Source organism: Octopus bimaculoides, chromosome 20 (genome assembly GCF_046866305.1).
Source record: "Octopus bimaculoides isolate indiv1 chromosome 20, ASM4686630v1, whole genome shotgun sequence".
In the NCBI taxonomy this organism is placed as follows: domain Eukaryota; kingdom Metazoa; phylum Mollusca; class Cephalopoda; order Octopoda; family Octopodidae; genus Octopus; species Octopus bimaculoides.
The window spans coordinates 10,603,036-10,618,035 of NC_142947.1; the positions used below are offsets into that span (position 1 = coordinate 10,603,036).

Here is a 15,000-nt window from a genome sequence, read left to right on the forward strand (position 1 = left end):
TGTGTTCTTGAGCAAGACACTTTGTTTCATGTTGATCCAGTTCACTCAGCTGTAGAAATGAGTTACAACATCACAGGTGACAAGTTGTATCGGCCTTTCCCTTTGCCTTGGATAACATGAAGAGAGGAGGCTGGTATGCATGGCTGACTGCTGGTCTTCCATAAACAACCTTGCCTAGACTTTCAATTTCCGTCTACCAAATCCATTCACAAGGTTTTGGTCAGCCTGAGGCTATGGTAGAAAACACTTGCCAAAGGTGCCACATAGTGGGACTGAACCCAGAACCATGTGGTTGGGAAGCCATGCCTGCACCTATATATAAATGCATACATTTATATATACAAACATTCGTCCATCAATCCACCTATCAATCTATTTATCTATCTACAACTTTGTGTTTACCTGTATAGATATCTATCTGCACATTTATCTCTCTGTCTCTGTATATCTTTTTGCCTGCCTACGCTTATCTACTCAAACGGAATACATATATGGGTTAAGTGAGTGTGTGTGTGTATGCAATTGTGTACAAACTGGGTAAATGTTATGGTTTAAGATTAATAATTCAAGGATAAAGACATTATGGGATTAAATTGGAAAGATTTGAAAATTAGAAATTAAAGATGAATTAAAAAATTCCAGTGTTAAGTATAACATTAATATATAAAAAAGAAACATTAACAGTAAAATTTAGAATTGAGGGATTAAGAATTTAAGAATTAAGAAATTAAAACAAACACATAAATGTAAATATAAATGAACGAATAATCAAATAAATGCAATGAAAAAGGGAATTGGGAAGAATTTGGGAGATTAGGATTGTGCAAAAGATGGATGATGGAACAAGGAAAAAATTATTTGTGTAGATCTAAATATATGGCAGAAGTAAAAGTTATTTTGTAAATGTGTTTTGGTTGGAAAGAAAGTTCTGTTACATTTCAAGATGGGAAAAAAACAACAACTTCTTTCGTCTAAATTGATATATTTAATCATGATAATATTTCCTCTCATTATTGATAACAATCCCATCTATTTAACACATTGTTGATCTCTTGAGCATAAAATTCTTCAGATTTTGGAGTTCACAATATAATTTTTTAACCTTTTCAAAATTGATAAACTGTTTTCCCTCTAAATAATATTGAAATGATCTCAAAAGATAATGGTCAGATGCAACAAGGTCTGGAGAGTAATGAGGATGAAAAACTTACATATTTAGTGCCATAATCTTTTCTCAAGTGACTTGGAGATGTGGTCTTGCATTATTATATAAGAATGACACCTCTTCACAATTGACCAATGATGGGTACCTTTTCTGTAAATTTTTGTGCAATACTTCCAACTGAAGACGATATTTCTCTCCATTTACTATTTTATTTTGGTGTAAAACATCATGACAGACAATATTGTTCAGATCCCAACGAATGCAGAACATATCTGTCTTCAGTTGTAGTCCTTGTTTGGGGATGTATTCTCCTTTTTCATTAGCTATTGTCATTTTCATTGGATAAGATAATAGAGAACTCTTCCTCACTTATGCTAATTTTACCCAGGAAAGATTCAGTAACACCTCTACTCTTCAGTGATGAGCAGAGAATAACTCTTTGATTAAATTGAGAAGCAAGTCAGATAATGAGAGGTCAACTAAGCAAGCTTAGAAAATTTTTCCTATTTCATGAAGGTGTTTTATAATTGAAGTGTGACTTGAATGGAACAGGTTTGCTAATCTTTATGCTGTTTGCTTTGGATTGGTGTTTTATAATTGAAGTGTGACTTGAATGGAACAGGTTTGCTAATCTTTATGCTGTTTGCTTTGGATTGGTGTTTTATAATTGAAGTGTGACTTGAATGGAACAGGTTTGCTAATCTTTATGCTGTTTGCTTTGGATTGGTGTTTTATAATTGAAGTGTGACTTGAATTGAACTGGTTTGCTAATCTTTATGCTGTTTGCTTTGGATTGGTGTTTTATAATTGAAGTGTGACTTGAATTGAACTGGTTTGCTAATCTTTATGCTGTTTGCTTTGGATTGGTGTTTTATAATTGAAGTGTGACTTGAATGGAACAGGTTTGCTAATCTTTATGCTGTTTGCTTTGGATTCATCATCATCATCATCATCGTTTAACGTCCGCTTTCCATGCTAGCATGGGTTGGACGATTTGACTGAGGACTGGTGAAACCGGATGGCAACACCAGGCTCCAGTCTGATTTGGCAGAGTTTCTACAGCTGGATGCCCTTCCTAACGCCAACCACTCAGAGAGTGTAGTGGGTGCTTTTACGTGTCACCCGCACGAAAACGGCCACGCTCGAAATGGTGTCTTTTATGTGCCACCCGCACAAGCCAGTCCAGGGGCACTGGCAACGATCTCGCTCGAAAATCCTACAGGAGCCAGTCAGGCGGTACTGGCAACGGCCACGCTCAAAATGGTGCATCTCATGTGCCAACTGCACAAGAACCAGTCCAGGGGCACTGGCAACGATCTTACTTGGCTTGCCGGGTCTTCTCACGCACAGCCCATTTCCAAAGGTCTCGGTCCGTAGTCATCGCCTCGGTGAGGCCCAATGTACGAAGGTCTTGCCTCACCACCTCAGCCCAGGTCTTCCTGGGCCTACCTCTTCCACGGGTTCCCTCAACTGTTAGGGTGTGGCACTTTTTCACGCAGCTATCCTCCTCCATTCTCACCACATGTCCATACCAGCGCAATCGTCTCTCTTGCACGCCACAACTGATGCTTCTAATGTTCAGCTTTTCTCTCAAGATACTTACACTCTGACGGGTATTCACATTGACATTACACATCCAACGGAGCATACTGGCTTCATTCCTTGCGAGCTTACGTATGTCCTCAGCAGTTACAGCCCATGTTTCACTGCCATGTAGCATGGTTGTTCGTACGCATGCGTCATACAGTCTGCCTTTTACTCTGAGTGAGAGTCCCTTTGTCGCCAGCAGGGGTAAGAGCTCTCTAAACTTTGCCCAGGCTATTCTTATTCTAGCAGCTACACTTTCAGCGCACCCACCCCCACTACTAACTTGGTCGCCCAGATAGTGGAAGCTATCGACTACCTCTAGTTTTTCACCCTGGAATGAGATAGAAGTTGTTTCCTGTTTGTTTGCAGTCTTTATTGCACCTGAACATCTGCCACAAACAAAAACTAACTTGCTAGTTAACCTGCCTTTGATGTTGCTGCACCTCTTATGTGTCCATAGCTTGCACCGGGTACATCTTATAGAGTTACTACCTACTCCTTTTCTACATACTGAGCAGGGATTGGTGTTTTATAATTGAAGTGTGACTTGAATTGAACTGGTTTGCTAATCTTTATGCTGTTTGCTTTGGATTGGTGTTTTATAATTGAAGTGTGACTTGAATTGAACTGGTTTGCTAATCTTTATGCTGTTTGCTTTGGATTGGTGTTTTATAATTGAAGTGTGACTTGAATGGAACAGGTTTGCTAATCTTTATGCTGTTTGCTTTGGATTGGTGTTTTATAATTGAAGTGTGACTTGAATGGAACAGGTTTGCTAATCTTTATGCTGTTTGCTTTGGATTGGTGTTTTATAATTGAAGTGTGACTTGAATGGAACAGGTTTGCTAATCTTTATGCTGTTTGCTTTGGATTGGTGTTTTATAATTGAAGTGTGACTTGAATTGAACTGGTTTGCTAATCTTTATGCTGTTTGCTTTGGATTGGTGTTTTATAATTGAAGTGTGACTTGAATGGAACAGGTTTGCTAATCTTTATGCTGTTTGCTTTGGATTGGTGTTTTATAATTGAAGTTTGACGAATGGAACAGGTTTGCTAATCTTTATGCTGTTTGCTTTGGATTGGTGTTTTATAATTGAAGTGTGACTTGAATTGAACTGGTTTGCTAATCTTTATGCTGTTTGCTTTGGATTGGTGTTTTATAATTGAAGTGTGACTTGAATTGAACTGGTTTGCTAATCTTTATGCTATTTGCTTTGGATTTTCTTCAACTATGGTTTGGAGAAGCTTGATATCAACAGAACTTGGCTGTCCAGAGTGAAGGGAATCGGCAAAAGAAAAATTTCCTGAGGAAAATTGGTCAGACATCTGGCATGTCGGGATACTTAAAGCTTCATTTCCAAAGACAACACAAACATTTCTTGCCACTTCCATTTCTGAAAAGCCCTTTTGAATTAGTACGACATGCAGTGTCTGATCTAAAATCATTTTAAAAGGGTAAAAATTGATATGAATTTAACCACTGTGGTATAAAATAATCTACAAAGAAAGAAAAAAGACAATAGAACATAAAAATTGAAGATTATTTTGCTGCAAATATTAAAAAAAAAATTCCCTCAATGTGGGCATGTCTAAAATGCATCTAGACTTTCTTTCTGATCAAATATAAATAAAAGTTTCTTTTAGCAGATGCAAAAATTGTTATAGGTAAATGTTATTTTAGTTGATATCATAGTTATTCTATAAAAAGATATTACATGGTATAAACATTTAATATTTAATACATTTGATAGTTCCATATCAATGGACAGCTTGTTTCTGTATCATGTATGTGTTTAATTCTAAGTGGTGGAAGAGGAGATAGTCAATCAATTATTCAACATATCATTCAAGTTGTCTTCACTTCAAAATTCAGACAATCAGATGGATAATAATACAAGGAAAAGATAAATTTTTTTTTTTTTTTGTAGAATGTTTTCATAAAATGACTTGTTTACTTTTTTAGTTTCGTATAAAATGTGATTTTGTAAAAAGCTTTTCTTCATTGAAGATTAATGTATATGAATTTGATAATCCAAGAAATTTAACCCTTTTCAGTCGGACCTAGCTCAAAACACTGAACAGTAGCTCTTTTTCGGATATGAAATTCTTTTTGTCAAGCATCATTAGCATCTTTGAGATCTGCTTGTGTAGAAATAATGTTTTCACAGACTGATCAATTTAATTTAATATTTTGGATGATCTCGTCTTTAACACTTTTGATACCAACCTGCTTGAGACTATGGTTTTGTACTACAACTTTCCTGTGTTAAAGCAGTATACATTAAAATCTTTCATGAAATTTCCATGGTAACTATATTGCAGATTTTGGTTTAATTTGTTAGCATTCAAATTATTCTGTACAATGTAATGCTTATTTATTCACATTGTTTCAAATTAATCATATATTATCCTGTAGTTTTGAGATTTTGATGAGGTGATTGCTTATTTTTAGAAGGACATTGTAGGGTAGATATGAAAGGTTGAATCTGGCTGGCTTGAACAGCTTGGCACCTGTGATGTTGCAACTCATTTCTACAGCTGAGTGATCTGGAGCAACATGAAATAAAGTGTCTTGCTCAAAAACACAACACGCAGCCTGGTCTGAGATTCAAACTCACAACCTCGCGATCGTAAGCTTGACGCTGTAACTGCTGGTGTGTTTACGGTCCTGTAACTTAGCGGTTCGGCAAAAAAGACCGATAGAATAAGTACTAGGCTTACAAAGAATAAGTCCCGGAGTCGATGTGCTTGACTAAAGGTGGTGCACCAGCATGGCAGCAATCAAATGACTTGAAACAAATAAAAAAAATAAAGGAACTAAATATATATATATATATATATATACACACACACACACATATATATGTAAATTTGTAAATATTTTTATTCATAAATATAAATATGTATATATGTGTATGAGTGTGTCTGTGTGTGTATATGCACACACACACACACACATGTGCATTTATATGTGTGTGTGTGTGTGTATCTTATCTTTTTGTAAAACTAGTTCATTAATTCTTAAATATTTGTTATGTCTGTGCTGAGTCTAATTCTCTTATCTCTTGCTTTAGCTAACATGATATTAGTAGTTTTTATAAGGTTTTTTTTTCTTTTTCTTTTTCCTTTCTTCAAGGTTGTCTTGATGTATTTTTCAAACCTGAATTTTACGCCAGTTTATTTCAAGTTTTATCAGTTGTTTGTCATATGTAGCATACAATTTGAAATCAGCCATTAAAAAGAGACTCTTGATTGTCATCCATAACATTATATAACTGTATCTAGACTAGCCTATTGAGCTTATCAAAGATGTTAACGTCAGTTAGAGATAAAATGAAGGGAGATAATCCTACTTGAATATTCTTTTAATTTACAAAGGATTTTGCTGTTATAGTTCTCTCTTTATTTTTTTGATATATCAAATTAGTTCTTATATTTGGTGCAGGCATGGCTGTGTGGTTAAGAACCTTGATTTTCAGTAATGTGGTTTAGGGTTCAGTCCCACTGCGGTCCATTCGGTAAGTGTCTTCTAGTCTAACCCATCAATGTCTTGAAAATGACTTTAGTAGGGAAAAATTGTGTGGGATCTCATTGTGTATGTATATATATATATATATATATATATATATATATATATATATATATATATATATATATTTCATAAGGTTCGAAAATTAATTAAGGTTGTTCATCATAATAAAAGAACAGAATCGTACAAGATTTAGATATACGAAACCAAAGTGTACGTATGCCGCTATATATATATATATATATATATATATATATATATATATATATACACATATAGATAGATATAGATATATACATGCACACACACACACACACATATATATATATTAACTATCTATTTATCTATCTGTCTATGTATCTTATATATACGTATGTATATATATATATATATATATATATATATATATATATATATATATATATATTTATATGTATGTATATACATATATTGATACATAAATATATACAATTTCAGCTTTCCAAATTAGATAATACAGTTCAATCCAAACCCAAACAGAAGGTTTGAAAGCATAAAAAAAGAAGGCAAGGGTTGGACTTTATTGAGTTTTTGACAATAAAACTAGAAGAGAGTTGAATAAGTTCCAAGAAAGGAAAGAATACTGGAGAAAGATCTGAGAAGGGACCAGCTATAACGAAAAAAAGAAAATGAATTATTTAATCAAAAGAAACAGAAACATAGATAAAAAATGTACTTTATTCCTTGACACATATTATGAGGAAAGGAATATGTTAGGCCATGACTGCGAATGGCTGGTGGACATCATATAGGTGGATAGAATCCAACTTCTTATTCAATATTCATAAGTCTTTTGTGTACGCACACACACACACACACACACGCATGCACACACACATGCATGCACTCAAACACATACACACACACACACGTACACACATATTGCTTAAAGAAAATACTTTTAGCCAAATTCAGTCATTTCTCTCCTCCTTCTCCTCCTACTCGTCATCTCTCCTTCTCCCTCCTCCGTCCCCTTCTTCCTCCTCTTCCTCCACCGCTTCTCTCCTCCTTCTTTCCCCCTCCACCTCCCTCTTTTCCTCCCCATCTGCTTCCTATTCCTCGACCACTACCACCACCACCACCATCACCATCACCACAACGATGATCACCACCACCACCACCACCACCACCACTACCACTGCCGCCACCACCTGAAAGAATGAAAGGCAAAGTAGACCTCGGTGGAATTTGAACTCGAAATGTAAAGGCAGACGAAATGTCACCAAACAATTTGCCCAGTGTGCCAACGTGTCTTATTTCTTTACTGCCCACAAGGGGCTACACACAAAGGGGACAAAGAAGGACAGACAAACGGATTAAGTCAATTATATCGACCCCAGAATTTGAACTCAGAACGTAAAGACAGACGAAATACCGCTAAGCATTTCGTCCGGTGTGCTAATGATTCTGCCAGCTCGCCGCTCTAATGACTATATATATAATGATTTCACATTTTGGCACAAGGCCAGCCATTTTGGAGGAGGGGGTAACTGAATCACATCGTAGACCTTGGAGGAATTTGAACTCAAAATGTAAAGCTGAACGAAGTGCCACCAAGCACTTTTCCCTGCGTGTTAGAGATTCTGCGAGCAGATTCACCAAAGGATACTTGCATGCAAGGTTTGATATTACATCATAATGAACATAAGCACCAAACAGGTGCATGGCATGAGAAGGATGCTGTGAAGCGAGGTGTGCATGCTCTTCTGGATTATGCATTGTTAGTGCAGAGGAAAAATGCAGTATAAATATGCACTGAGAAGTCAGCGTTAGCTGCATCAGTCTCAGTGTGCTACATGCAGGATTATACTGGTGCAGACTTGGAATGGATATGGAAGAAGACAGCTGGGTGAGGAAAAAAAATCTCAACAGATGTACAGCAGATAGAAGTGCAGGAGTGGTTGTATGGTAAGTAGCTTGCTTACCAACCACATGGTCCTGGGTTCAGTCCCACTGCACAGCACCTTGGGCAAGTGTCTTCTACTATAGCCACGGGCCGACCAAAACGTTGTGAGTGGATTTGGTAGACAGAAACTGAAAGAAGCCCGTCATATATATATATATATATATATATACATATAAGAGGGATGACAACTAAGTGGACATCTATTATGCTAGATGTAAGACCCAATATGGTCTGACCACTGGTTTTAAATTGATATTAATCAAATTAATATTCTATTTTTCACCCTTATTATTTAAATTTATATATGTATATATATATATATATATATATATATATATATATAAAACTTACTTGGAAAAGGATGCATGGCGTTCGATCATATAATAATATAAATAATATATAAATATATGCATATATCCATACATATATGTACATACCTACATCTATATATATACAGACATGCATATATGGGTACAGGACATCAAAAAAAAAAAAAAAACGTTAAACACAATGAGAAACAAAATCATAAAAACGAAAACACAATGACGATGATGACGATCATAATGATGGCAATGACAAATGACGATGACAAATGATGTCAATAGTAACGATAATGGTATTGAGGTGGAAGGGGAGAATGATGACAATGTCATCAATGATGGTGATGACAAAAGGAACAATAACGATGACGATCGTGTTCACCATCTTAACGATGATGATGATGGTGATGGTGATGGTGATGATGATGATGATAATAATGATGATGACGACGAGGATGAATGTGATTGCCGCATGACAACGACAATAATGATGACATTGACGATAACCGCGACAATGTTGAAAGATGATGACGACGATGATGATAATGACAACAATGCCGATGACGACGGTGATGATGATGGTGATGATGACGACAATGACGACGACGATGATGATGGTGATGATGATGATGATAATAATGATGACGATGACGAGGATGGATGAATGTGATTGTCGCATATATTATTACATTAAGGAACATATTTTACAAGGAATGGCTTCTTGATACAAATTGCATATTATTTGATAATAAACACAAGAGATTCAGAGAAAGAAGATAAACCTGTTTAAAAACTGCAAAAATGTGGTCAAACAATGTTTCATTCCAGCATTGAGATATTAAATTAGACAGGTAATCAAATTGGTAATTTAGCCTAATCTGTCTTTACGGAATGTTTCAAATATAAAAGAAAGAATAATAGAAGAACAAGAAGAAAAGACATCATGTTTCAGCCTCTTGCGAATAGTAATTTTGGTGAGAAAAAGCGTCGGTAAAATGTCTGGTAGTATGTAGTAATGAATCTTTATGTCCTGGGTTCAAATCCTGCCAAGGTCAGATTTTTTTCTTCATCCTTTTAAAAGACGGAGTTTGGTAAATAAAGTACCAGTCATATATCAGGGATCAATAAACAGTAAAGAGATGATTGGGTGCGGCTGTTTGGATGCGGATGATTTGATCTGGCTGACTGGACATTCATCCTGTTTTGGTGAAAGTACTTCTTGGCATGGAGGCAAACACACACATTGATTAAATTGTAAAGAGACTTTTTAAGCCCATAAGTTAATATCACATGACACTATACAGGCATGACAATCAATAATTTTAAGGAGAGTTATACACAGCATATGCACTCCTTCAGGTGTCTCCGGCTTGTAGTAAATACTGAATGCAAGAATTGCACCAAACAAAACAGCTGGAGGAGATGTCTTCCTGGGGTTAAATAGCAGTACTGTTGTCATTTAGAGGACAACCACATTAAAGCGGCCATAAACAATATATGCTGCAAAACAGGATTAAACCTGAAACCACAAAGTTAAGAAGCAAATGTCTTAACCACACAACTATCGTTGCACCTTTTCACAGCATACCTGTGCCTCCACAGTGGGATGGGTTGCAGATTGCTAATACACACCTGGCATAATTGAACCATTACTGAGACCTCCTCTACGTGACAGAAAACAGCAACTGGTTCCTCTTGCATAACTCTGACCATGGTATTCCAAAAGGCTTAAAAATGTTCCAATATTCTTAGACTCTCTTACCTTTACCTCAGTAGAATTACTCAGCCATTTATCCATGCTTTGTTGAATTTCTTAACTTTGGCATTCAAAATACTGACATTCTAGGCAATGGATAAAACCACAGAACAAATAAAATCTACAATGGAAATAGCCTTAATAAACATTTCATCAAAGGATTTCGATTATTTCCTATCTAGGAATTCATAAATAAATAAATATGCAAGGAGATATCCATATTGAACCAATTCTTTTACATTTAGAATACCTGATAAGATTCCTAATAACGATATAACAATATACATATATACATCATCCGATATTTCATTAGGTATTTATCTTATGTATCGATATCTTTAGTTCAGGTTGATTATTATATGAACAATATATAAATATATGCATGCATGCATATATGTATGCATATATGTATATATATGTGTGTGTGTGTGTATTCTTCATTGTAAGGGTTGAGTTTGTTCAGATTGATTTTATATATATATATATATATATATATATTTTTTTTATTTTTTTATATATATATATGTATACATGTATATATCAATGTGTGTATGTATATATATATATATATATATATATATATATATATATATATATACACACATATATACTGATACACACACACATACATATATACACATATATGTATATTTATAGTATATCATAATAAATCATAATCTTTTATATGCTCTCTTTCACCCCCCTCCCCAGATTCACCCCCACCACATGCCCTCCCCCCCACATGTAACAATAAGCCAATTCCCTCTCCACCCGTCCCACCATCTTTGCCACCACCACTACCATTTCTACCTGTTCTTTATTACAGATGACCTCTATGCTCAATGACCATTAAAAAATGAACATCTAGTTAGTGTTATACTAAAATTATATAAACTTTGATTCAGCTTTTGATGTCTGATGGAATAAATCAGGTTGGTTTCTTCCCCCCTGTTTGTTTTCCTGCTTTTCCCCAGCTGACACGTTACAGAACACAGAACTAAAATTATTCTTTGAAACCAGTATTCTTACCTTTAGCGTACCAAATATGTGATTTATAAAGTGTTTGTTTATTTTTAAACTCCTTAATAGTCTACTTGCTGTTAGCAGATGTCATGGTAGGATCGCTCTAATTAAGCTGTTTTGTAAGCAGGCATGGTTGTGTGGTAAGAGATTTGTCTCTCTCTCTCTCAAACACATCACTTTGGGTTCAGTCCCACTCTGTGGCACCTGGGTGGAAGTATGTCTGTGTGGGGGAAAAAAAAAGTTGTTTAGCAGAGAGCTAAAGGGATAAGACATACTATAGATTAGTGATTCTCAACTGAGATCCATATGAACTCTGGGAATCCTTACAAGATTTTGTGGGGGTCAAGGCAAGCAGAATGCTTTGCAAACAACTTGCATATGAAAGTGCTGCCAGCCGAAAGCTCTGCATACCGGAAGCCAACAAGTGTATGGGGTCATCAGGAAAGAATGTGTGCCATTTCAGGGCTTACCTCTTGACAGCATCAATGCACACCAATATGAGGCCCTGCTTGCTAGATCAACTGGTTATCAAATAATGCTCAATATTCTTCTTATGAGGCCACTGATATGAGGCCCCACTTGCTAGATCAACTAGTTATCAAATAATGCTCAATATTCTTGCTAGATCAACTGGTTATCAAATAAAGCTCAATATTCTTCTTATGAGGCTCCACTTGCTAGATCAACTGGCTATCAAATTCCCCTCCCTGGAATGTTGAAAATTCCTTGCTCCCCTTCCTACACTTCATCTCTCAAATCCCACTCACTGGAATATTGAACTCAAATCCCCCTCCCTTGAATGCTGAAGATTCCTTCCTCACCTTCCTCCCCCTCATCTCTCAAATCCCCTCTCTGGAATGTGGTACTCAAATCACCCTCTCTGGAATGTTGAACTCAAATCCTCTCTGGAATGTTGAAGATTTCTTCCTCCCCTTCATCTCTCTGCCTTCAGCAGCTATTTCTAGCAGGTTAAGTATCCACAAGGAGGCTCCCACATTGTGGCAATGTTTTTCGGTATAGTCATTGACAGTTGTACTTCAGTCTCCTAGAGGAGTTGTAGACAAGAATTGGTAAAAGGTTTGTGTTGGGGAAAATAAAAGAGAGAAGCGAATGCTGAGATGTGTCATGGCATGACATGAAGGAGGATAAAAGTTCCGAGAGGGGAAGACCTTCATTGGAGAAAAGAGGTGTTATAAGAAGGGCATGTCCATGTGCACACACACAAATGGATGTGTTTGTTTGGTTGTGGGTGTGGGTGTGTATACATGTGCGAGCGTATGTATGTGTGTATATGTGTGTTTGTGTGTGTATGCATGTGTGTACATGTATATATATATATATATATATATATATATATATAATGGATATATATATATATATATACACACACACACATCTATATATATATTTATATAAGTATATATACATATATATATATATGATGATATATATATATATATATATATATATATATATATATATATATGTATATGTGTGTGTGTACATCATCATCATCATTTAATGTTTATACCTATATATATATATATATATATATATATATATAAACACACACACACACACACACACACACACACACACACACACACACACACACACATGTGCAAGCAAACATACAGAAAAGCACATAATTATATAACTATAACTTTTTTTTCTTCTCAAAATACATCAGTGATGAGACTTGAAGCAAGAATCCACTAGATTGTGCCTTAACTAGATTTAGAAAGATATATAACTTAATATATATAGACTAATTGAATAAAAAAGCAATTCAACTTCTATGTATTAAAATAAATATATATTTTATTTTAATATATATTCCATGAATTGGTTATTTTCTTTATTCAGTTAGTCTATATTATATTAAATTATAAAATTATATTGCCCTAAACCTAGTTAAGGAACACTGTAATGGATTCCTGCCTTAAGTTGTATTCCTGATATCTTTCAAGAAATAATTATATCAATAGCTCTGAGTACAGCTGAAGTTGTATGTGTTGGCACACTATTTGGTTGTTATTCTACATAAGAAAATGAGGAATTTGGATTCTGTGAAATTTCAACCAAATTTTGGGAAACTCTTGGCTTATGGCATTGTTATAATGAGTGTACGCCGACACCTCAAAAATAAATAGACACTCCGCATTATACTGTTTTAGCCATAGGGACACTACCCGGAGCTTTTGATTGAAGGACCTTATCCAGAAATATTAATCTCAGCTTGTTGTCAGCTGTGTGTGAACTGAATAAATTTATGGGTCAGAAACTAGCCAATCAGATACTGAGAAGTAACCCATAATTCCACCCCCACCCCCCACATCTCCTCTACTACCATATCATCGATAATTTGTCACCTTTTTACTAGAACAACTGAAGCGGCAAAGAAGTTTCTGCATGGCTGCTCAATAAATCTATTATCAATGTCATCATCATCATCATCATCATCAATTTTTTTGTTTATTGAGGCTACTATTAGTTTCATGTTAAGGAAATCGACCCCAGGACTTATTCTTTGTAAGCCTAGTACTTATTCTATTGTTCTCTTTTGCCGAACCGCTAGTTACGGGGACATAAGCACACCAGCATCAGTTGTCAAGCGATGTTGGGGGGAGGGGCAAAAACAGACACACAAACACACACACACATATATATATATATATATATATACATGTACATATATACGACAAGCTTCTTTCAGTTTCCGTCTACCAAATCCACTCACAAGGCTTTGGTCGGCCCAAGGCTATAGTCTGCTGCCCTAACCACTGGGCCATTGTGCCTCCTAACCAATAACATTACATCACAGCAATTAGTGCTCCTGAATGATTAAGGAGTTAGATGGGTGCTGTTGAGGGAGCAAAAACTACCGTTATATGTCAAACACACCCTTTACCCATTTTTCATCTTTGGCCTCAAAAAAAAAAAAATGGTTGAGAACCCCTGCTTTAGATGTATGTATTGGTATGTATTGCAAGAATCAGCTTGGCTTCTTTCTCTAACATTTTACATACTTCAACCTGCACAATTTAATGTGTAAAAAACAAAATAGGAATTCTGAAAGAGGTCTTGTGAGGGTGGCATATAAAATACACCATTTTGAGCGTGGCCGTTGCCAGTACCGCCTGACTGGCCTTCATAGGATTTTCGAGCGAGATCGTTGCCAGTGCCCCTGGACTGGCTCTTGTGTGGGTGGCACATAAAATACACCATTTTGAGCATGGCCATTGCCAGTACCGCCTGACTGGCCTTCGTGCAGGTGACACGTAAAAGCACCCACTACACACTCTGAGTGGTTGGCGTTAGGAAGGGCATCCAGCTGTAGAAACTCTGCCAAATCAGATTGGAGCCTGGTGTTGCCATCCGGTTTCACCAGTCCTCAGTCAAATCGTCCAACCCATGCTAGCATGGAAAGCAGACATTAAACGATGATGATGATGTTTCTATAAAACTAGTTTTTAAAACATTGAATGGCTAAAGGGTTCTATCAGAATAAAACAGTAATCAAAGGGGGTCATAGATAAAAAAACGGTTGAGAAAACTTGATGTAGGGATTTCATTGCTGCTGTAACTGTTGCTTTTATCAGTACTAATGTTGGTGCTGTTGTTATTGTTGCTGCAGTTGTCGTCAGTATGGTTGTTTCTTGCTGCTGTTGAGCT

The 15,000-nt window shown here is 36.0% G+C and overlaps 1 long non-coding RNA gene across 1 annotated transcript in view; it reads left to right on the forward strand.

The window, feature by feature from the left end:
• Positions 1–6,115: 6,115 nt before the first annotated feature.
• Positions 6,116–15,000, forward strand: part of LOC128250344 (uncharacterized) — a 57,191-nt gene continuing 48,306 nt past the window's right edge. The window contains exon 1 of the long non-coding RNA XR_008266372.2: positions 6,116–6,270. This is a non-coding gene — a long non-coding RNA (uncharacterized LOC128250344). The remainder of the gene's footprint in view (positions 6,271–15,000) is intronic.